Below are 25,179 nucleotides of genomic sequence, written 5' to 3'. Positions count from 1 at the left end.
TTGAGTATTGACGGGGAGATGTTAAAAAAAGAGAAGATATATCTTCACAAAAGAGTATCTTATCTATCTGTATCCATCATCTATCTATCTGTCTATTTATCTATCTATCTATCCATCCATCCATCCACCTATCATCTATCTCTTTCTCCCAGACTGTGGACTACGTTTTCATTCTCTTAGTGGCATCTTTTGAAGAGCAGAAGTTTTCATTTTGATCAAGTGTAGTTGTTGGTTTTTCCTTTAACGTTTAATTTCTTTTGTGCCATAAGAAATCTTTGCCTATGCCAAGATTGTAAAGATTTTTCTCCTGTGTATTGTTCTGGAAGTTTTATGCTTTTAGCTTCCATGTTGAGTCTTTAATACATTTCAAATAGATTTTTGTGAATGGTGTGAGACAGGGCTTGAGGTTCTTTTGTTTCCATACCAATGTCCAGTTGTTCAGCGCCATTTGTTGAAAAATCTATACTTTCTTTACTGAAATGCATCCATGCCTTTGTCAAGAACTAATTGAACATAAGAGTTTAGATCTATTTCTGGAATCTATTCTGTTTCATTATTCTATGTCTATCCTTACACTGAAGACACAACGTCTTGGTTTCCATGTATTTAGAAGTTTTGAACTCAGGTAGTTAAAGCCCTCTTATTTTATTCTTTTCCAAAATTGTTTTGGCTCTATTCTATGTTCTTTGCATATCCACATACATTTTTAGAGTAGCTTGTTAATTTTTGTGAAAGAACCCGAGGGGATTTTCGTCAAGATTGTCTTGAAGCTGAGATCAATTTGGGGAGAATGCTTATCTTAATACTGTGTATTCCAATTCATGAAGATGATATATTGTTCCATTTATTTATATCCTTTATTTCTCTCAGCAATGTTTTGTGGTTTTCAGTGCATAGGTCTTTCACAAATTTGGTCAAATTTATCCTTGAGTACATTTTTTTTTGGTTTTGTTTTTGATGCCACCATGAATTTTATTGTTTTTTAAATTTTCAATTCTAATTGTTTACTGCTGGTATATATCGCATTTCTAGTATACATTTGATTTTGTATATTGACCTGACCCATGACCTTATTATAGTCACTTAATTTTTGTAGCTCTTTTTATAGATTCCTTAGAATTTTCTATGCAGACAATTGCCTTAATTTTTTACTTTCAAATTTTATGCCTTTTATTTCTATTGCTAGCCTTATTGCACCATATAAGAACTTCAGCACAACATTATATCATAGTGAGAGCAAATAACCAACTGGGCCTGAAGTTTTCTTTGTGAAAATGTTTTGATTGTGAACTTAATTTCTTTAATAGATCTAGGGCTACTTAAATTTTATATTTCTTCTACAGTCAATTTTCTTACATTGTGTTTTTTAGAAAATCTTTAATTGCATTTAAGTTATCAAATTTATTGGCATAGTAGTGTTCATGATATTTACTTTTTAACCTTCTAATGTCTGAAAGAATTTTAGTGCTATCTCTTCTTTAATTCCTGATTTTGCTAATTTATGTTTCTTTTTTTTTTTTTTAAGTATAGCAAGAGACTGTCAATTTTATCAGTATTTTCAAAGAACCAACTTTGTCTCTATTTTTTTTTCTACTTAATTGATTTTTACTCCAATCTTTGCTTCTGCTTTTTCTGGGTTTAATTTACTTTTTCTGATTTCTGAAGATAGAAACTTAGATTACTGATTTTACATATGCTAATAGCAAATCTATGCCACACGTACCACTACTGCTTCCCTTTTACAGATAGAGAAACAGGCTCAGAGAGCTTGTAACTCCTCTAGGGTTAGAGAGCTGCAGTGGGTGGAACCTGAATTCAGACCCAGGAAGCAAGTCTCCTCAGCTTGCCTGTGGGGCCTTGAAAGCCAAGGCCGAGAGAGAGGCATTGCACCTTGACTGAACTAGAAGGTCAGAGCTCAAGGACTCCTACGTGGTTCCTTCAGTCATTTTCTGCATGCCTCTCAGTGTGTTCTTTTCTCCAGCTAATTTCTTCCTTTAGCCGTATGATACAGGATGCTGGGACAGCACAGCACAAGCTTAGGGGATTCAGATCCCAGTGGGTGGCTTACACACTCTTGTCAAGTGAGTGTATGTTTTTAATGCAGCCTCATCAATTATTACCCCCCACTTTCTGCTCCACCACCACACCTCCCATTTGTCTTCCTCCCTCCTCCAGCCCGGACAGTTGGGGGGCCTACTGTCAGTTGGGGATCTCACTGTGACCAGCTAGCAATTCTCTAACATCCAGGGTGCTGCAGGGACAGGAGTGCAGGAAGTTTTCAAGGTCTGTGCTCCAGGCTGTATGATGCATTGACTACTCCCTGAAGAGCCCTCTGCTTATAATTGCAGAGTTTTTGGCATGTGCTCCCTGACAAAAGAACAGATGTTTCCTTCAAGAACAAAAGAACAGGGCATAACTGTTGGCCAAACGGTTTGCCACGAATGATATTGAATGGGGAAGCAACAAGTCCTAACGAGAATGCCCCTACAGGATCAGGAAGCCAGTGCCAGGAGTTAGAGTGAAATGAAAGGACTCAATGCTGCTTTTTCGTTTTAATAGGCAGTGTGCTGGATGGTTTTAACCTCTTCAGATAAGTGCCAACAGAATAGTCTTTCTAGCTGTGTTCAGGAATTGTGTAGCTGTACACTAATGATGGCTTCGTGAGTTACCTTTCAAGATCCTAAGTCTGTGCGTTCATTTCAGAGACGCAGTTAGATGATTATTACAGGCTCTGTTAAACCTGCAGCATCAGCATGCAGTGCGTATATGCGGGAGGCATTCCCTAACAGCTCTCAGTCAAACTAAAAACACCGGTGCAAGTTTTTCTCTTCTTTGCTGGCTAGAACTTCAAAGCACACAGAGCCCACACACAAAAATGAAAAACAAAGGGCCTAGCCTCAGCACCTCCCCCCTCCCCAATTCAGCAAGCCTCTTGAATTAGAAACCTCCGCCCACCGCATCACGTGTCACACGGGCTGGTTGCATTCCTGAAGTAGTTCCTCCGATTTTTCGTCTCTGAAGACGATCTCCTTTGAGGTTGTCCTTGGCTTTAGCCCAAAGGAAAGACAGTTTATTTCTCCCAACCCCCTCTTCCAACTGTTTTTTTAATTAGCAGAAATGTGCAAAATACTCTTCATTCTTTTAACTTCTTTTACCATAAATCACTTATCACCCAAAGAGACCAGGGTTCCCCTTTTGTTAAGTCATGGTTAGATAAGAACTTTCATAACATCTCCTATTAAAATCTGCACTGTGTCTACATGGTCTTTACAAATCTCTCCTCCAATCTGCTTTGGACTTCAGCTAGAGGGATGATACATTCCAGTGTGGCAGCTGGGCAGTCCTAGTTTGTGCTTTGTGGTCCTGGCTGATCCCTCTTGTCCTGACATTCTGTTTTCTGATTTGGACAACTCATTATATGATGGCAATCTCTTTGGCAAGTATTTTTGAAAATGTTTATCATTATTCTAATAATTTATATCAAAATTTCTGATGCGGCCCTTATCCTGGTGATGTGGGACCATACACTGGGAGTGACTTAAAGTTTTCATAAAGTGAATCTCCTAATCACATACGCATTTGAGTTCATATTGTTTTTCTTTAAATGCGGTTGATGTAATATAATTATGAAAATGTTTTTTGGAAATTTTAAGGTTTTAAATTCGGTAAGGTACAACATATAACCGTTGCAAGTACTCTCATATTTGAGTTCTAAATATGAGTTACATTTTTGGGTTGAATACCAGCTGAGGAATATATAAAAAACACGACTATATGATTTTGTTTCTTATAATGGATAATGATAATCTGCTAACTGGTCGCAAATGCACTTTCTCTATGACCCCTCACAAAATTCTTGTAAAGATAAATGGGCACCTATCTGGGATAACACTTTGAAAGTAAAGCATATTACACATGTTACTCTAGCGGTACTTAATATAATCCACTATGATTCTCTGGAAGCCGTATCATAAGATGTTAGAATTCTCAGCCTCTGTGGGACAGCACTCAGGGTGAATTAAAAGTTTTAGTCAGAAGGACCCAGCGGCTAAATGACTATTTTTCATATTCCAGACTGTGAGTGAAATTCCACAAGTGTCTCTTCTTCTCTGTTTTATTTTCACGACTTGATACCAAAATTTAATAAAAGCAAATGTACATCTATTACAATTCAAAACTGAACTACCTGGGTGGCTTGGGGTGGGAGCAAAAGATCGATATGAGGGAGAGGAAAACTTCCATTTCTATGGCAATAAAAAGTAGTTTTGCAAAGCTAAAACCATGGAAATTGAACTAATGAAAATGGTATGCTAAAACGGACTGAATTCCTGCATTTGGAAGCGAACTAGAACTTTGTGACCGTACTTGGTTGTCTCCCTTCTTTGTAGGTTATTGGGTGCCACAGCTTCATGGAAATACACGCTGCTGTGTTGTTTTTGTTCAATTATGTTTACATTTTAATTAATAACAAGGATGCCCACCTGTCCCTATTGAATCCAGAATGAAAACTCTGGGCTGAAAATCTCCTTGACCAGAGGAAAAGGAAAAGTATAAAAGCCGCAGGTTAGGACTGCTGTCCTGACGGCAGACGGCAAGTGATTTGGAGGTCATGTTTCCAGTACCAGTGACAAGTTGAATTCCAGTTAATCTGCCCCTTTCACCTATGGCTTCTTGTGAGTAAAGGCTCATGGTATCAAAGCAGCTACCCGGTCAAGGATCCTAGTCTATGACAGTGGATTTCTGGGAGAGTTAAGTGTCCTTGGTAGGGTGTCGATATGCCCTGGGTTGCCTGGGACAGTCTGGGTTTGTGCCTAGGGCCCAGTGTGATTATTCATAGCACCCCCTCTGGATTTGGGTGATAAATTAGTTGGTCACACCACCTATGCTGGATGCCAAGCACACAACCTGGTCATTAAGGATCCCTGTACCCTCACCAACCAGGTGACATCAACCAGTTACCAACGTACAACATCAGGGTGGACCCAAGCGCTTAGATGACAGTCATTTTATCAGTCTGTGCTCTGCCTTTTCGTACATATTCCCAAACTAATTGTCTCACTAAATTCGCTAAGTGCATTTTCTGGCTGCAACATTTCTATTTGGGAAAGATGCCAGAATTGTCAGCCAGTAAAGACTTCAGCCCTTTCTTGGCCAATTTGCCAAAAAAACATCAGAGGGTGTTATTGATCTTTTCCCTTGTATTCATTCAGCTAATTTTTTCCCTGGTTTCCTTTCTTTTCTTCTTCTTAAGCTGACATCCAATAAAAGCTATTTCTTTCAGGTGCCAGCTACGTGTCAGCACCGACACCATTCACAATATGAGTTGCCATTTCTCCCTTTGCTCTACAAAACCCCTTTTCTTGTTTCTATTGACAACACAGGTATCTGTCAAGCTTGCTTCCCTCCTGGATTTATTCCTTGGGTGACTATGAGCCTTGATGGGTAGGTACATGGGACTCGGATTATACTAAGATTACAATCCACTCGGATTACATTTGGATACTATTGCAAGTTGCAACAGTTGCACTTTTTTTTTTAATTACACAGTATACAAGTTATCAGGGCAATCTTATTTTATACTTAATTTGTAAAAGAAAGCCTAGAAGATTAGTCAGGGACATTTAAATAGCTAATTAGCTTCTCAACAGGAGTAAGTTTGGGATTTGGCCTTCAGAAATAGGAGCACTTCTTTCAAAATCTCTGACACTGGCTTGTGCTACGCTCCCCATTGTGAGAGCTGTTCACCTCCGGCCTTTTCTTAGCTGGAGGCCCAGTCTCATGTTATCCTATTAGGTAAGATAAAAGAAAGAGGCCTTGGGAATTGCAGCCGAATTACCAGAGAGATGAGCCAAGTGGTTATGGGGATAATAAATATTTAAGATATCTGGGAAGCTGTGAGGAACAGGATAGTGACAACAGTCAGCAGATGCTGGTGAGCGCCATGCAAACAGAGGGGTGGGCTTGACAAATCTGCCACCTTTTTGCTGAATTACCCTCAAGACAGCTCACCCCTCCACTTGAGCGGTGCTGCTAGAGCTGCCCTGATGGTTCTCGAATGCATGGTCACACAGAGAGCGCCATAGTGAGTACAAAACTATGGATAGAGGGTGACACGGATTTCTGAGGAATTCTCACTCGACTGTGGATCCGCACGAGAAGAACGAAGACCAACGTCACATTTCCTACATTGGCAGTGGAGGATGCTGCTTGTCTAAGCACCTGGCTTATCAAACAACCTCGTCCAAACTCCTCATTCCCTTTGATCCTTCCTGGTGCTGCTTCATAGAATTTCAATTCCACAGGCGCTCCAACCAGCAATCTTTTCTTTTTATTCCCTTTCTTCCCTCTTCCTGCCCATTCCTTTTTCTGGTGGTCCTAGGAGCAGGGCTCCTGAGGTTACCGAAGTCAATTTGGGTTAGAATTACTTGGAGCTGGGAAAGAAGTGTTGATATGGTGATATATAAGTAATTTACAAATTGATGTATGCATTCTAAAAATATGCCTGTGAAATTTTTGTAATTCTAAAATGGGAATGGAACCAAAATGTTTAGTCAGACATGATAATTATAGCTAACATTTATTGAATGCTTATAATGGGCCAGCTACTGTTCTAATTGCTTTACATTTATTAGCTAATGTAGTTCTCACAATAGCCCAATGAGACCATTATTATCACTATTTTACAAAGCAAGGAACGAGCACTGAGAGGGTGGAATGTGTGGAAAGTCATCAGCTGGTGGATGACTTGGGTCTTGGGACCCAAGTCTTTTCACTCCCTAGTCAGCACTCTTAAGGGTGGGACCTGCTGCGAGTACAGTTCCAAAATGCCCCTTAACTTTCAAAGAGTTTTGCAAGGACAATTCTCATCATACATAAAGAACGATATTTGAATTTCTTGCCTCAGAAGTGTTAATAGTCAGGAAGTAATATTGTAGAATAGATTATGCCTGGATATTAATTGTCTTGCTTAGTTTCCTAGCGCTACTGTAATAAAATACCACAAACTGGGTGGTTTAAAACAACAGAAATTTATTCCTTCACAGACCTTGGAGGCTAGAAGACTAAAGTCAAGGTGTGGGCAGGGCCCTGCTCCCTCTGAAGACTCTAGGGAAGAATCCATCCTTGCCTCTTCCAGGTTCTGGTGGCTTCCAGCAATCCTCGGTGTTCCTTGGCTTCTAGAGGCATCCCTGCAACGTCTGCCTCCATCATCACACGGTGTCCTCCTGTGTGTGTGTCCAAATTTTCCTCTTCTTATAAGGACACCAGTCATTGGATTAAGGTCCACCCTCATCTAATATGACCTCATCTTGACTTGGTTACATCTGCAAAGACTCTATTTCCAAATAATCACATTCACAGGGACTGGGGATTAGGACTTGATCATATCTTTTGGGTGGATACAATTCAACTCGTATCAATATTTTTTTTAAATTTAGTTTATTGAAGTATAGTTGATTTATACAATATTGTGTTCATTTCTGCTGTACAGTAAAGTGGTTCAGTTATACATTTATATGTACATTCTTTTTCATATTATTTTCCATTATGGTTTATCACAGGATATTGAATATAGTTACCGGTGCTATACAGTAGGACCTTGTCGTTTATCTATTCTATATATAGTAGTTTGCATCTACTAATTTCAAACTGCCAATTCATCCCTCCCCGGCCCCCCTCTGCTTGGCAACCACAAGTCTGTTCTCTATGTCTGTGAGCCTGTTTCTGTTTCATAAATAAGTTCATTTGTGTCATATTTTAGATTCCACATATAAGTGATATTATATGGTATTTGTCTTTCTCTTTCTGACTTACTTCACTTAGTATGATAAACTCTAGGTCCATCCATGTTGCTACAAATTGCATTATTTTATTCTTTTTTATGGCTGAATAGTATTCCATTGTGTGTGTGTGTGCGTGTGTGTGTGTAGACACACAAACATGTATATACCACATCTTCTTTTTCCATTCATCTGTCAATAGACATTTCGGTTGTTTTCATGTCTTGGCTATTGTAAATAGTGCTGCAATGAACATTGGAGTGAACAGCTCATAGCAATATTCATATCTGCTTAGCCCGTATTATGTCCTATGTTCTAATTGACAATAAATCAAGAAAAATATTTTCCCTGTGCAATTTCTTTCTTTTTTTCTCTAACACATGTGCCTAGTTCTTTCACTTCCTCCTTCAAACAGCATCTACTCTACCAGCAGATGCTTCTCCCATAATAAGAAGCAGATAATACCCCACTTGAAGGACCTGGGATCAGGGTGGAGCAGTTTTCATGACAGACTCTTTATAGTACTTATATTTTCTCTTCTAACCTTCTTTTCCATTTCTCATCCATAATAGTTATAACAGTAGCTTGGAAGTAATCTTACAGTTCTTGTTATACTGCAAGGATTTCTCCATACTATCATAAAAACTTTGGTTATTATTTAATCTACCTCATAAAATTTCAACAACTAAAAGATACATAATTTAACCGTTTTCATATTTAAGACTTAGATTGTTTCCATTTTTTTCTTTTGCTTTAGTACTGCAATGAATATGTGTGCATATATCTTTTTTCTTGCTTTGGATTTTTTTTGGAAGAGAAATTTCAAAAAGACTATAATTTTTGTTATATCTTGATGGCTTATTGTGTGATACAGACTGCTATCAGAAATTGTAGCAGAGTCCCTCCTATGTTATCATCAAGCTTATCATTTAAAATTTTATTTTAAATGGCCTTTAGTTATTTTAATTTAAACTGCAAGACAGGACACCTTATCTTTCTTTCACAGTTGTTAAAAACCCATGAGAAGGAAGTTAGATTGAATTAGTTGCATAACCCAATATTTAAAGTTTCCTGAGTTGATACGGCTGCAATAATTTAAGTTTTGTTCATAATGCCCACATTTTCAAATTTCATAGCTAAAATTAGGTAAAAATTTAAAAATACATATGCTTGTTTTATTAAGATAATTATAAGTTTGTTAGAGAAAAGACCTAGGATGTATAACTTCTTATTTTAATTAAATACCATTATTTTAATGTCTACTATGCTTGGTGGTGTTTTGTCCTACATACTCACTGTAAACTTATTGAATAGAAGATGATTTACCCTTTAATGAATTCATTAGTATCTGCTTTATTTAAGCTTTAGTAAATAAAATTACCCACTTATCACTCACTTTTCTAAAATGACTGCTGCTAAATTAATTTGCAAGTTTATCAAATTGCACTATGACTTTAAAATGTATAGCAATCCATATTGATTAGGAATTTCCCTTTATATGGGATTTCTGACATGTGTGTATTTAAGATTGCATATATGATTAAAGGAGACATTATATTTCAAATATATATATATATATCCTCAGTGATAAATGTTTTAAATCATGTCTACTTTACATCAGTTACTTATTGTAATTGAATCCAAGAGTGTTCTGCTGAGGGCTGGCTGGCAAAAGAGGATCTTATTTAACCAATACCGTTACACTTTATTTCAAATTAATTATGTTTTTCCAATTCTCCTGTTTTACTGCAAGCATGGAGTTGGCCCCAAACTCAGAGTCAGCCTGGATACTCAATCCTACACTTATTCAATGCCAGCTTCCTTGTTGGTATCCACCCACAGATTCAGAGTTGCCTTCGATTAAGGAGTCCTGGTCACAGGCAAATAAGACAATGACCTCAATCTCCATGTATTAAATTCAGGATATAGTAGGTCTTGATTCTGGTCCTCTTCTGACCCCAGAACCACACCACAGAACCGAACAATCACGCTTCCTTCTTTATAGCTAATTACGTATATATCGTGTGCGTATGTGTGTGTGTGTATGTATGTATATATTTACATTTCCATCTTATCTCTCTTGTGTTCTAGGCTTGTTTTGCAATTCTTAAGTGGCTGGATAGACAAATGTTTGTAATAGGAAAGGAAAAAGAATGCTATTAAAACCAACTTTAGCTCAAAAAGGGAGAAGCATAACTTATTCTTAGACCAGATATCCTTTTATTTAAATGAAGTATCTTGGTTGAACATTTGCTACAACATTTGAATGCTCAGGAGATTGGACTGGAAAGAAACAGTGAACCCAAGAGATAGCAGAAGTCCTCTTCATGAGAAATGAACTTGCCTTTGTGTAGGGGGTGAGACATAAAAGGCGGGGTGGGGAGGAGGAAGGGTGAGAATGAGAGAGCCTTCTGGAAGTCTGAGGAGATACTTAGCCAGTGAGAAATTTCTATTACTGTTGATGACCAGAAGAAATTGAAAAGACAAGGAATGTCTAACATTTAATTTTCATTTGTTACTTCAGCGTGTTACTATTTCCGTATCTCTGAGTCTTCGGGGAATCCAGAGAAGGAGCCGGTGTTCCCCATCTGGGCCGACATGAGGACAATGAATGAAGGCAGGAAAGGTATTCTACTTCTTGAGAAATAATAACCTTGGTTTTATGGTCCAAAGCACCAATCATTCCCTCCCTTGAACTCTCTTTATTACAGAATTCTTGCATTAGCTAAGAAGGCCTCTGTTAGGGTCAACACTATTCCCAAACAGTTTTGTCTGATCCCAAATGGTTCCCCTAAGAGCAGCAAGGCTCGACCTCAGCTCATCCATCATGCAAGGCAGGCCCAGGAGGCTGCAGGACCCAAAGCTTTGCAGTAACTGACATTCAGGTCCTCACTGATTGCAGTCTTGTCACAAAAGTTTGTGGAATCTTCCAGGGCCTGTGATTCCAGCATCTGCTTGCTTACACTTGGGCTGCTCCTGGCCACTTGGAGCCTGCTGGTCACCAAGACAGCGGCTTGGACAGACTGGTCCTCAGACTCTGTTCTCTCACTTGTCTGATATTTCTTCTTTATGCTTTGTCTGGTTTAAACTCTATACACTTTTGATCTACCCCCATATTTGTCTGTAGAATAATAGTTGCCCACTCAATGTTCCCTTGATAAATATTTTCCCTTTGCCCACAGCTGAAGGTTACCCCCTAAATTTTCAGTCTTAGCCTTCCATAGAAGGATTATAAGAGGCTTAGCCCTAATTATTACACAAAGTAGGACTCATACCAGACAAGCTGGACTCCCCTAGACACAGCCCTCCTGACTAAGCTAGAACTTAGAGTTGGTACAACTGGCTTCATCGCCTCACTGTCCTCTAGTGCCTTGCATATAAAATGCCCTCAATGTACATTTCTGAATAAATAGATGAATGTTTTATTCTGATGGGAAAACAAAGGGAAGAAGAGAAATGGAAGAGGCATTCTAGTTGAAAAGGAATGCTATTAAGGCTAAATGTATTCATTTGTCTTTTTACCTAATAGGCAATAAAAGATTGCCCCGTTCGAAGAGAAATTCAAGGCTGGAGAGATGCCAAAGGTACTCTTGTACAAAGTTTCCTGATACCCGTAAACTTGTCATAATTCCCTCTGGAGCATCTTTCTTAAAGTTCAAAGGCATCAATTATAGTTGCAGGAGTAAAAATACAAAAAAAAAGAAACAAAAACATAAGCAGAGTTATATTCATCAGAAATTAAGTATGTATAGAAATTCATTAGTGAGGTACCTGACTCTACTATAGGTTTGTATTTTTATAAATCGCACTCTAAGTGATCCATTAGGCATTTGGGAGAGAGACCTGAGATCTGGAAACAAACAAGCAAGCAAAGAACCATGATTTGGGCTTTGGTCCATTCTCTATAAATTATATGATCGTAAGCCATCACCAGACCCTTGAAGTTTCAGTTGCCTCATCTGGATGTTGGAAATAATAATTGTTGCCCTACTTGCTTCCAGAAATTCTTTTAATGATCAAGATGATGATAATAGTAACTAGTTATTAATAATTATACTCCTTTAATAGAGTTGTTTTTGGTTAAAAATTGAGTGAAGTGTGGTCCCTCCCCAGACCTGGGTTAAGGATCTGAATTTCTACTGGGGAGAGAAGTTGAAGGATGAGAATGTTAGGTCTTGGGCAGAAAATAGGATTTAAAGAACACTGGTCAGTCACATATCTATGAAAATCTTTGTTGTTTCTACTTGAATAAAACAGCACACTACAAAAAACGTAAATGCCTTTTTACACATACAGTAGATGGATGAGTCTGTGTCCTAACCTTTCTAAACTTCAGTGTCCTCATACATAAAGTGACAAAAATACCAACTCACACATTTCCTTTTCGCCATCTCTTGTCTGCTAGACACTTCCCAGGATTTTTCAAGGAGATCACTGTAATATGATTTGCTTTTTTTTTTTTCAAAAATGTATATAATTAAGATATGTTTGCTTTTTTCTATCCAGTCCTCTTACAAGAGACTCAACACCTATCTGACATTCTTGGGATGTTTTCCTAGTCCTGCCCCCTGGGTCCTTCCAAACTCTAAAATTCTCCCAAGATACAGCTTGAGCTGGAAAAAGCTTTAGTTCTGTACCCATTTTAATCTTTCTTTCTCACAGCTATCACGAGAGTGTGGTTCTAAGCATGAGTTTACTTTTCCTCATCTTTATTTACCTTTCCCAAGATTTTAGAGCAAAGTTTCTCTTTGCTCTCTGCCACCTTCACCCTGCCACTCCCGCTTGAGCCACTCCACAAGCGAAGGCTGAAAAGCAATCTTTTTCAATTGGAGTAGAGACATTGAAGATGCCTCAAAGCCATGTTGAAATTTTTATGCTAGGACTCTGTGTAAGAGAAACTCACATTTTTGAAGGTTTGTTATATGTGGCTTAACTGCAGTTGTTCACTCTCATGGGGTAAGGAAGCTGAGTCCAGGCGGGGGTCTAGGGCCCTCATGTGCAAAGGGCAAGTCTTGTCGTCTGGAGGAAGTCATAGCGTCTGAGGAATGCCAGCTACACCTAACTCAACACAGCAGGCGTTACCTCATCTTCTCTCCCCAGCTCTCCACATTGCTCTTCTTCATCTCTCTTCTAAACCTATGTGAAAGGAAATCAGATCCATTTTCTTAAAGGAATTATCTCACTTCAGAGTTCACTTTAAACCTCTCTATAATCTTTCAAACTATTTTCACCATGACAATTTGATATGGACTTGGCAAAATTAGTGACAAAGGTTATTTCACACGTTTGGTTCCAAGGTGGTAGTCAATGTTCAGTGTCAAGACAGTTTCCATCCAAATTTTGAAGGCTAAGAGAAAACATTCGCTCAGGTGGAATGTCTCAGCAGCTTTGTGATTGTTTTTAGATTACTTAGCTACTCTCAAGGTTCACACCTGAAGGAAAGGTGAGGGCAACTAGGGCTTCTTATTTCAGTTTTACTGAATGATGAGCATGAATCAGATGATCGGATTTCTAGATTTATAGCATAAACGTACAACCACTCATGCTCATATGAATAATTACAACAAACCTGTTTCTTTTCAAAGTGACCAAATTTTAAGTTAAAAAAAGAAATCAACATCTAACAAATCATTAAATTATTAAATCAGAGTTGATTATTCACATTTAAAAATGCTTTTATTTTTTGGCTTTAGAGAAGTGCTCAAATCAGAAGCGTTTAAACTCCCACTATGCGGTAGAAGTTAGTCATGTATAATACAATGATCTAATATTAGACAGCAATGGATCTTATATAAGAACTGAAACAGAGTTAGAATTGAAACAATTTCATGTGAATGTGAGGGGGTTGGAAGTATTTTTAAAAGAATGTTTCTCATTGCTGCATGGATAGCGAGAGTAACTGCCAAAATGTGGGCAAAACGAGAGAATTATGCAACGGGAGGAAAGAAATCAAAACATAGAGCATAATTTTGACTCTATTGTTATCAGGCTTTTTTTTTTTGAATTAATAATAAAATTGAGCAGGTGGAATGAGTCAGTTAATGACTCAGGAAGGCCCATAGGAAACTTCAAACTGTTAAGCAAAACATTCTTCCTCACCGTGAATTTCAGTTTCTTTAAATGGTCTTTCAACAGAAAACTTAATCTGTAAGGAGATCTGTCCACTGGGGTTAGCAGCGAGCCCCCTGGCCCCATCTGACTCCAAACCTTTATGAAAATGATAGATTGTTAGGACAGATCGTTCACATAATGTTTTTCAAATTTAGGGAAACAAATGTTTTCATGGCGCAGCCTAGCAGTTCCCTGGGAGAAGGAGGTGTGGGGATGTAGCCTATAGGAAATGGTCTCTATTTTGTGTCTTTAGTTTTGTTTTTCATTTAAAAAAAAGTTTTTATTTTATTGAAGTATAGTTGATTTATAGTGTTGTGTTAATTTCTGCTGTACAGCAAAGTGATTCTGTTATACATATATATATACATTATTTTTCATATTTTTTCCGTTATGATTTATCACAGGATACTGACTAGAGTTCCATGTGCTGTACAGTAGGACCTTGTTTTTTATCTATTTTGTGTCTTAAAACAAGAAGGCGGTCACCCTTAGGTAGCCCTTGACTCTTACCTGTGCCCTGAAATGGTTTTCTAACTTGTCTCCTGCTGGACTCTCTCCTGTATTCCCACTACTCTGCTACAGGAGTTCTCTTTCTAAACTGGGATGGTGATCATGATAACAACCACTCAGTAGCTGGTCCACGGGCACCCCAGGTCCTGGTGACAGTGAGCTCCTTCCAGCTACTTTTAGGCTCTGTCAGACCTTGTGCCCTGGGGACACACTGTTCCCCCGTCAGAGACACCTTCCCTTTGTTTGTAGTTTCTCCGTACTTTCAAATGTTGTCTTGCGGCCTCCTCTGATCTCCTAACTTACATGCTGTCCATTGCGCCTCCCTCTCTATGCTCACAGTGTTTTATATTTACCTCGCTGAGCACTTTATGTGGTTCTGCAACCATTCGCACGTTTCCTCTACTTCTGGACTCTGCGCTCCTGGCCACTAGGGACCAATCTTCCGTCTTCGGTGAACTTCACAGTCCCTGGGCCCTGCTAGGCTTCAGATGAGGCCATGCGAGCGGCTTGGTGTGGATTCCACTGGCTGATGAAGGACCGCAGCATTCCTGACTGAGTCTCTTCTTCACGTTCTTGGGCCCTTGGAAATACCTCCTCTGGAAGGGAGCTGCCCATCAGGTCTCCCTGCCTGTGCTTTTGTGGAATCGGTGAAGCTGTGTAGGGGGCCGTATTGGGGCTCAGACTCTTTGAGGCCCTCAAATGTCTGCACTGCCCGTAGCCACACATGCCACACACACATGGCACAGGAAGGTCCCTGTGTTCTGTGTAGCAGTGGGGATGACGTTTTCTGCCCAGGGGTCAGCCTTGGTCTGTTGGGCCAGGCCAAGCACCACATACCTGATTCTCTTTATCGTTTTGTCTGCAAATCGACTCCTGTGCAGACACTCAGGAGGGGCCATTTACCAACTGGTTTATCAAATTCCACCAAGACATGTAGCCAATTTCCACCTCAGCAGGGACACCCCAGTACATTTATATTTTCCTCCATCACCCAGACAACAGCTGATGTTTAGTAGGTGCTTTCCTAGGTGTTCCTGGGACTCTCTGAAGAAGGCTTTCATGTTCCTGAAAACCTCCCTGTTGACACTGACCAGCTTGGCCTGGGGTTCAGCACCCCATCCTGCCCTTTTTCTTTGTGCTGGTCGTAATCCACACCCTCAGAGCTGAATTCTCAGGCTGAGTCATACTTCTGGGACCTTTAACTGAAGGTTGGGAAGCAACCTACAGAAAATAGTAGGTTAGGTTAAGTGAAATAAATAGTAAAATAGTAAAATAGTAGGTTAAGTAAAACCCTTAAAACCAGATGCTGGAAATGGCTGCCTCGTGAGGGCCTCTCAGACCTGCTTCAGTGAACTCTCTGAGATGCTCAAAAAATAAAATACTGTATTCTAAATAAAAAGCACGTACAGCATGGGGCCTTTATTGACATTATTAAAATTTAGGTCTTCCTTGACATCTCAGCTCCCTATTCTAGGAAAAGATGTTCACTTCATTTTGATATAATCGAAGGGAATCCCTAGATAGTCCTACAGGAACACAGGGATATCCTGCTTCCATACCCCAAGCTCCTTTTCACAAGATATGCTGTTAGTCATCAAATTGTCAAAACTTCCACTCATAGTGTGGATGGCACGCCCTACAACTAATCAGTCAGAATGGCCCTCTGTCATGACAGGGACGCATCCGGGATGGGGTGCTATATTTGAGAAATGCTGGTCTGGAAGGAAGTTTGAGACTTCACATGTATTACCACCATGCATACTTTGAAGGTGGGATGGAAACACTGAGAATAGTAAAGTAGTAGATCATATTAGAAATGATATTATTTTTATTCCCCACTAGACTTTTAAATGGAAATTTGTCAATTATTTCTCCACAATCCCTTTTCTGAAAAACCTGCATGCCGGATGTGTTTCAGAGTTCAGAATTTTTCCGATTTTAAAATTTCTGTAACGTTTCCAGTAGGGTAAGGCAGTGCCCTGGAGTTAAACACCAGTGGTGATATTTCACAATTGCAGATCAGGGATCATGCCAACGGCGTGAAAGCAGAAGTTTCCATGGCAGGTTTTGGAAAACATTCTGAAGAGACAGCTGGCACACACCCTTGCTCTCTGCTTCTTCATCCCTATCTATTCTGCTGCCTAGAAGATGGACCCTGCCATCTTGGCTTCTGAGGATGAGAAGTAAGAAACTTGAGCTGAAAGGACCATCGGTGTCAAACCAGCCCTGCCCAGCTTACCTCTGGGCTTCATTTGCATGAGGAAGAAAAGAACTTTGATCTCTTTTAAGCCACTGTTATTTCTTTCTTTATTTTCGGTCACATACAACCACACCTAACTGTAGGTAATTCAGATCTAATGGAGAACTAAAGTCCTAGATTTGGTGGGATTTTTAATACCTTACCGGGCAATCTATATCTCAATTTGCGTAGAGAGAAAGCCACATACCAGTGCATTATATTTAGTATGCGTTGTGCAGCTAATTCGATTTTATGCATGAAAATATAAAAGCGCCGCCGTAGAATCCAGAGTAGTGTAGGTCCTTTATGGGCTTGAGGTGGGTTCTCTTTATTTTCCTCATTTATCTTTGGCATGACAGTTTTTTTAAAAAAACACCTGACACAAAAGTGACTCATCATAGTGGAGGAAACCATTCCCCCATCCTAATGGTAAGTTTAACAAGTAGTTTGTTTTGCCTCAATTTTTCTAATGCTCATAGCGTTTGCGATTTAACAGTGCCCGAAAGATACCTGCAGCTTAGAGCAGTCAGGGCGAGGTGCCTACTTGACTACATTTACTATGGAGGATATTAAGAGCAATTCTAAAACAAATAGAAGTTTCTCCTGCTCATTCATTTAGGGCTTGATTCTTCGCACACGCGGAAATCAGAACTATTATGGGTGTCTAAACTCTGGTTGCCCATAGAGCAAGGGTTGACCACTCTGAACAGCTCACTCCAGGCTGATTTGTGGGAATCCCTTTAGAGTTTTTTTGAAAGGTCAAGGTTGGCAGAGGCTGGAACAGTAGGACTCCAAACAGCTCTGAGTCAGGAGCTGCCAGTATAGGCAACTGGCCGTTCTTCTTGATGGGTTTTATTGCTACTGGTATTTTTAGCAATATTTTCTCTCTTGAAAAGGCCCAATTTATCTTTCAGTTTTATTTTATAACGAATGCATATGCTTTATAAACACGTTCCTTTGACTAACAGCTCAGATGGTTAGTATGTGGCTCTCATGAGGTGTATATTGTCTGTGCATAATTAAGTTTTTTTCCTTATTACCATGACCCTAAGTTTACTCCTCACTTGTGCATGCCTTGGTCTGTTTCGTTGTGGCCTCAGTCTGAATGCCTCAGTGCAAATGTTTGCAAACTATGCTCTCAGAGCCCCAGGATTCCACAGAGGTCTCTCACGTGCTGCCGAGGCGTATGAGATTGTTCCTGATCTCCCTACCTGCTTTTCTCATAGTAGATCACATCTTATCTGTATGTACACTTCTGTTTGAATAAAAGAGCTCTGCTGCTGGAAGATAAAATAAATTAAAAAGTACTAGTGGAGGGCAAATCCATCACCGTTACTGGAACAACAGCCTCCAACGTATGTTCTGTTAAGTGTGGACAAACGTTACCAGTATTAAAGCATTTGAAGTATTGGGTTGGCCAAAATGTTCGTTCGGTTAACGAATACGTTGTTCAATAAAGTTCTTGGTGATAACAAAATGTGTGTCTTTTATTTTTACTTAAAACTGAATGAACTTTTTGGCCAACCCAATATACCAGATTAATTTAATCAGTTTTGATATGTCATGGGTCAAAGCAAAGAAGATGGGTTATTGCTTCTGTTCTTAGCAGCAAAGCTGTTTTCCAATACTTTACTTGTGAGTTTGGGATGCTGGGAAGTATGAGGGGTTTCAGGACAAAGAGATTTAGGAGGCACTGATCTCCTGAGTTGTTGCAGTGACCTAAAGAAGACTGAATATGCTTCCAAAATGCTTATCACACAGGATAACACAGAGACATTGAGGGCAATTGGGCACATTAAACTCTACTTTAAATTAGGTAGGTGTAAGTAGAGGCATTCTTCCCTTTCTGAAGGCAGATTCTGGTTCCTCACCTCCATTTTGATGCCTTTAGGTTCAAATTCAAATCAGTCTCTCTGCCTTTAGCAAGAACTAAAGCCTATAAGATCCTGGAACCCCATCTAAGTCATGAAATTGGGATGTGGTGTTCAGGAAAGTCTAAGCTGTTCTGGTTAACTTCAGTAATCTAAAGGCTGCCTTCCTATCAGGTAGCAGGAAATGGTGGCAGTTTTCCAAAGATAGGTTCTCTGAGCTTCACATAAGTCAAGTCTCAGTTTTGGTTGAAGTGCCCATTGGGAACAAGGGAGCCCTCTAGGTGTCCAGTGACAAAGTTCTTACCTACAAAGAGAGGACACCGAGGAGGAATAAGGCACTGTCACTGCTGCAGGTCATCCTTCATTTATTCATCCACTCAACAAATATTATTGAGTCAATGCAGGCACTGTTCCAGGCACTGGAGTTGTGGCAGTAAACAAAATAGACAAGTATCTCTGTCCTCGTGGAGCTTACCTGTGAAGGACAGAGGCAGACAATTAACAAACAAAGCAATAAAATGCTACAGAGAAAAGTAAAGCTGGTAATGGAAAAACAAGAGCTGGGGGAGGGGCTGCAGTTTAAAAAGGGTCAAGGACGTTCTCAGTGAGAAGGTGACATTGAAGCAAAGACTTGAAGGATGTCAAAGAGCCGATCATATGGACATGGGCTGGTGAAGGGAGGGTGTTCCTGGCAGAGGACGGGTATGGAGGCCAGTGTGCTGAATCAGAGGGAGGAAGGGGGACCAAAGACAGTGGTGCCCCGGTCCAGTGCCTGCCTGGCTGCAAGCCCCCAGCCCGTCTGGTTTGGGAGGTACTTCTGATGCCCCTTTTCCTGGGCACTTCCCTTGGCCCATTGTGGGCCACGGAACACAGACAGGCAATGGACAACCTGGGTTTGAATCTCAGACCTGTCTCTAATTCACATACCCCATGTGACCTCTACTGGCCCAGATTTCCTCATCATAGAACAGAAGGTTGGGCTAGTAGATTTCCAGCTCCTCCCCTTCCCAACTATGAAGTTCATTGTTCTTTTAAAAGCACACCTTAGAGTGATAGGATTTTATTTCATATGCTAATATGCCCTTTCCTAAACAATGTACTGTGAAAGTTCTTTATACCTACAACATACAAGTGAAAAACAAAAGCAAGAGCTTTTGAGCTACAATGAAATGTTTTACATTTTATTAGTAGTATTATTATTATCTTATTGTTGGCACATTTGTAGGAGAAGCTTGGTGAGCTGAGAAAAGGAAGCAAAATTTAAGGAAATTCAATGAGACTATCATTTCCCTACACAACCATTAGACACCGTCACATCTATTAGTTCTTGTTTTTTTTCTTTTCTTAACCTCAAAACATGTGAGATAAGGTAAAGGAAAAAATAACACCAATGACTTTGACAGCTGAGGAAACTGACAGTGAGTAGATTTTAGGACAACACTCAACTAGTTAACAGCAGAAGTGATATTAGAACTGATGTCTCTTGGGTCTGAGTCTTACGATTTTTCTACCAAGCTGCAGTGAGAACCACAGAGACACTTAATGAGAATGTCTGCAGACACTGTCACTAAAATAACACCCTGTGAGAAAGCTGATGAAGTCAACTTGCTTTTGGCCCTCCTTGACTCTAGGCTGTGTTACTCCTTACTGCAATGCACGTTCACCCACCGTGGTTTACCTCCATTCACCCCACCACCTGCAAACACGGATGGAACACCCAGAGGGGAAAGCAGTGAAGATAAAATGTCATAAGTGCCACAAGTGAGATGTGAGTTGTGTATACGGAAAACAGCTGGGGGAACCTGTAACAGCTGTGGACTGGGAGACTGAGAAGCTTTCACAGAGAAGATGACATTTCTGTTGGTTTGAAGGAGATGAGCAGGAGTCTGCCAGGCGCAGAGAGGAGCACATGGCACACAGGCAAACTCATCACACACAAAAGCACGATTCCGGGTAAGCGCGCGGCACGTTGGGAACCGGTGGTAATCCATCGTGGTTAGAGCCCAAAGTACGTTATGCGTGGATAGGGGATGAGGCTTCAGAAAGTAATCTGAGAGAAGTGTCCTGTGATAAATTTCACATATTTCACATTTTAACATCTTGGAGAAGACTCAAAGTGCAAATGTCACTTATAGGTAGGAAATCTCGGTGTCTTCTTCCTTCTCCTTAGGTGGTGAAGTGAATTTGAGGAATCTCTTAATTCCATCCCCTCCTTTGCTCTCACATCCTTTTCTGCCTCTGACCATCATGCTCCAAGTAGATACATGCTTTTCCCCACCTTTTCCTCTTCCCTGCTTATCTCATGAAAGTTCTGGTCCTTCAAAGAAAGCTGGCTCTTTGGATATAGCACAGATACACTCTTATTTCTATTTCAGTTCCTTTGGGTGCGAAAACCTAGGAGGGAGCATTGAGCCTGATGGAAGGCCTTCCTCAAGGGGGCTTGATGCTCTGGGAGAGACCCTTACCCCGGAGCAACATAAAGATGGTCAAACACGCACAGCCCCCCTTCCCTGGTGCTCTGTTAGGAGCTCCAGCAGCATGTTTCTGAAGAGAAGACTGTCAGTCTCTGAACCTAGAAAACATACCTGCCCCTGGACCCAGAATATACTCTTCCAAGTTGAGAAAAACAATCTTTCTTTTTAAATGGGGTAACATCTCTGGGATATATCATTCCCAAAATAAGATCCTCCAATTTGGAAAAATCTAGCTGAAATAAATGAAAATAACAGATGGAAGAGAAATAACAGAAGCTTTCCAAAGAACGGCAAGACATATGAAGGGGGGAATCATCTGTCTAGAAAATGGTACTCAGTTGTACTTTTGAAATTAAAGGTACATTGACTGCTGAAGAGATTGCAATGTTTCTCTTGACAATTCCCCTTTACACATTACGTCCTTTCTGGGCCCAGGTTAGCGCATGAGAGGTGTAGTTTGCTTTTCTATTCCTGTTTCTCCCATTTGTGCAGCTTCCCTCTGTTCAAAGGTGTTCACATCAACCGTTCTGGTCCCCTGGATAAAGGCTTGGGCTCTTGGCAGAGTGCTGGATAAATACAGGCTCGCGCTCTTAGCATAGAGATGTTTAATAACAGATTTGTATGTCCGTTGAGGCTTGTCTGAGTGCAACCGTGGGCAATGGGGCCTCCTCAGCACCCTGCGCAGGGCTCAGGACAGCAAGGCTGGGTCTCCCATCCCAGCTCAGCCGCTGGCGCCGGCGCACAGCAACAGCAAGTCGTCCCCTGCGAGCTCCTCCTGTGGTCCAAGTCTGGAAGAACACGGTTCTGCTCCCTCATGACAGTGGAGCCTATGGGTTACATAATTCACTTCCCCGTTCCTGCTGTTCCCTTAACGGTGAGCCCTGGCACACCACTAACTTCCTGTGTTGCCTGCATCCCCGACTCCTTCCTAATGACCACATGAAGGCCTTTGAGGGGTCCGTGCACTGCGGGGCAGTAGGGGAGGGCTTTGTCCTTGGCTGTGAGGGCATCCTGTCTAGCGGCTGACCCCTTCCTTGGGTTGCTGAGAGGTGTTCATGCAAGGGAAGAAAGGGGACCTTCGGTCAAACAATTTGTCTCCAATCCCTACCCTTTTTTGTCCAGTCTAGTGAATGGAACCTCTCACATTAAGCTTAGGAAGAGCAGGTCGTGAGCCACTAGCCTTTTACTCCTCTTCACACTGACCCGGTCCCCCCTCCTCTTCCCCCAGCTCTCTGCACCCCTCCGCAGTCAAAGGCATTTCTGGCCCAAAATCTCATCATCTAAAATGTCCCAATAAAAGGAGGAGAGAGAGAAAGAAAGAAAGAGGGAGAGACGTGTAAGGACCACTTCACCAGTCTAGCGCTTCCCATGAGAACTTGCCCCTTAACGATTCCTAGATTTAGAAGATCCTACAGAAAGTACCATTTGTCAGTCTCAGAGGGGATGTATTTGCACGTGAGCCCCGCTGTGTCCTGGAGAAAGCTTCTGAGAAGACTGGGTGAGGCCAGCGTCATCATTTATTTACTTCCCATTTCATTGAAGATTTTACAGATAGGTGTTAAGTAACCCCAGGGCTGTTTTACAACAGGGCACTGTAGTACCTCCCTAAAATTTCGATGTAATCCATTCCAGAGTGAAAGCCCGGGGGAGGGTCCTGGAAACAATGTGCTGTAGAACTTCCAACTTTCCCCCAGTCCGCCTTTCACAACTTGATAAAGCCTCAGGGCAGCAAGTGATGCAGGTACATCCTCACTCAGTGTCAGAGTGGGGTCCTGAGGTCCGTGTTCCCCAGTTAATGTCTGAGGCAGGAAGAGTCGCCTGTCACTCATCTCTCTGCAATGCCCTTGCGCTTTCTGCTGCATTCCTCACTGTCGTAAGGGAGCAGGTGGTGGCTGTGAGAAAAGAAGGGCAAGGAGGAGGTGCTGAGAGCAGAATGAACCGGGGAGTGGAGCACAGTGGAGAAGAAGGAGATAGCTAACATCCCGCTGGAAACTCCCACGCAGACAAGCCGCTGTAGCAATAGCTTGGCATCAAGTCTGAACGTTAGGCCAGGGCGGCACATCTGCTTGCCATCAAATCTTCCCAGATCATTGCTTTCCTTTTTCTTTTTCTTTTTCCTTTTTGCCCTCCAGCTGCTAGGAAAGAGCATGTTCTTTCCTTGTAGTCTGCATCCTTGGAATGTGACGTCATTCTCTTGCCTTCTGTGGCAACATCAACTCAACAAAGACAGGGGGCGGGGGAACAAATCTTTTTCTGAAAGGAGAGGAGAGAGACTTTTGAAGAAAAGAAAATTCATATCACTCTGTACAAGGAAGACTTCTTTTGCCTGACTCCATCATTTCTTGTTTTTCACATCATTTTTGGACTTAATTTTCAAAAACATCTGACAACACTGGACAATTGCCTCCCTTAACTTGTTCGTGCCCAGTTTTCTTCCTGATTACGTCTACCCATTAGAGGGCAAATTCCTTTCTAGTAGGTACGTGGAACTCAGTACTAGACTCGTTCAAAAAAGATACATCCTCTGTGCCCCCTTAGTCACAGCCCCTCGCTTCTTAACGCTTGGCTTCTGCCTTCCCTACTCTATTGAAACTGCTCCTGTACAGATCACCATTGGTCTCTTTTTTAAAAAATAAATTAATTAATTAGGCTGAGTTGGGTCTTCGTTGCTGTGCGTGGGCTTTCTCTAGTTGCGGCAAGTGGGGGCTACTCTTCGTTGCGGTTCACCGGCTTCTCATTGTGGTGGCTTCTCTTGTTGCAGAGCACGGGCTGTAGGCGCATGGGCTTCAGTAGTTGTGGTGCGCGGGCTTGGTAGTTGTGGCTCATGGGCTCTAGAGCACAGGCTCAGTAGTTGTGGTGCACGGGCTTAGTTGCTCCGCGGCATGTGGGATCTTCCGGGACCAGGGCTCGAACCCACGTCCCCTGCATTGGCAGGCGGATTCTTAACCACTGCACCACCAGGGAAGTCCCCCACCATTGGTCTTTTTTAATTGCAAACTGTTTCAATGTCTGTCTTCCTTAACTCCCTGCAACGCTGTCACTCCTCCCGAAAACTGTCCTTTCCCCCTTTTCAAAGCTTCTCTCTCTTCTCTACCTCCTGCCTTAGAAAACTGGTTATCTCCCATGGCTTTATCTTCTTCCTTTTTTCTCTCCCCCTTGGCAATTCCATCCACACTATGATCTCGCCATTTACCTCCCCATCTCCAGAGCTGACACCTCTCCCATGCTTCAGAGCCTTCTTCCTACCTGCCTCATGAGCATCTCTAAAAAGTTGTCTTCTGAGCAACTCAAACTCATATTTCTAACTGAACTTGCCTACTTTTCTCCCCAACCTATCACTCCTCTGTGTTCCTTCTTTCCAAGGCACTCAGGACCATCCGTGATCATACCTTTAATCTACTTTCTTTCCATTCCATTCCCATTTTCATTACCCTAATCAGGCACTTAATACCTCCTGTCCAGATCATTGCAGTAATGAAGCTGATGTCCTTTCCTCCATGTCCCTCCCTACTCAAGCGTCACCATAGTTCACACACTGCACTTGGTCTCCCAAAAGGAAAGCTCTGGTTATGCTACCCTTCCTGCTCCATGACCTTCAGTAATGGCTCTTCAGTAACTCTCAAGGTTAAAATCTGCCTTATCTTTTAGTACCATTGATGAACTGGTCCCAGTCTACTTTTTCAGCTTTACTCCCTACCACTCAGCTAAAAACTGAAATGTGTGATATTTCCTTTCTATGCTTTATATTTTTCGGCTACCATTACTCTACTCTCTAGTCTTTCTGCATTTCTCGCAATCATTGCATTCCACAGTCTCACCTTTCCTTGAAGGATTCCATCTCTTCCATGAAGTCTATGTTGATTATCCTATTCTCCCTTCCATTTCAGAACGCCCATTATGGTTAATACTGATCACTTGGCATTATCACACTCCAACGTATTTTAAAACAATTGTATACAAGTTATCTGTCCTACCAAACTCCTAGGAAATAGGGAAACTTGTCTTACACATTTTTTGAATCTCCTCCAGCATGCAGCACACAGCCTTCCTTGCCTAGGAGGTGTTTTGTTTGTTAGAGAAATCAAACTCATCTTGATTTTTCTTACCATTCTTGGTTAACAATCAAAACTACCCTTATCTCCTTCTCTCTCACTCCTCCTTCCCCTGCCCCATTTATATATAAAACACAGACTGCT

The 25,179-nt window shown here is 41.2% G+C and overlaps 1 long non-coding RNA gene across 5 annotated transcripts in view; it reads left to right on the top strand.

Moving 5' to 3' along the window:
* The window catches only part of LOC141276108 (uncharacterized), a 381,052-nt gene that overhangs the window by 331,115 nt on the left and 24,758 nt on the right, over window positions 1–25,179 (top strand). For all 5 annotated transcript variants that reach the window (XR_012325058.1, XR_012325055.1, XR_012325054.1 and 2 more), the window contains 2 exons: window positions 10,303–10,404; window positions 11,308–11,362. This is a non-coding gene — a long non-coding RNA (uncharacterized lncRNA). The remainder of the gene's footprint in view (window positions 1–10,302; window positions 10,405–11,307; window positions 11,363–25,179) is intronic.

The sequence above is a fragment of the Tursiops truncatus genome, chromosome 12, assembly GCF_011762595.2.
Source record: "Tursiops truncatus isolate mTurTru1 chromosome 12, mTurTru1.mat.Y, whole genome shotgun sequence".
In the NCBI taxonomy this organism is placed as follows: Eukaryota; Metazoa; Chordata; class Mammalia; order Artiodactyla; family Delphinidae; genus Tursiops; species Tursiops truncatus.
The sequence above is the reverse complement of the archived record's forward strand: the minus strand, read 5'-3'. Positions and strand labels throughout refer to the sequence as shown.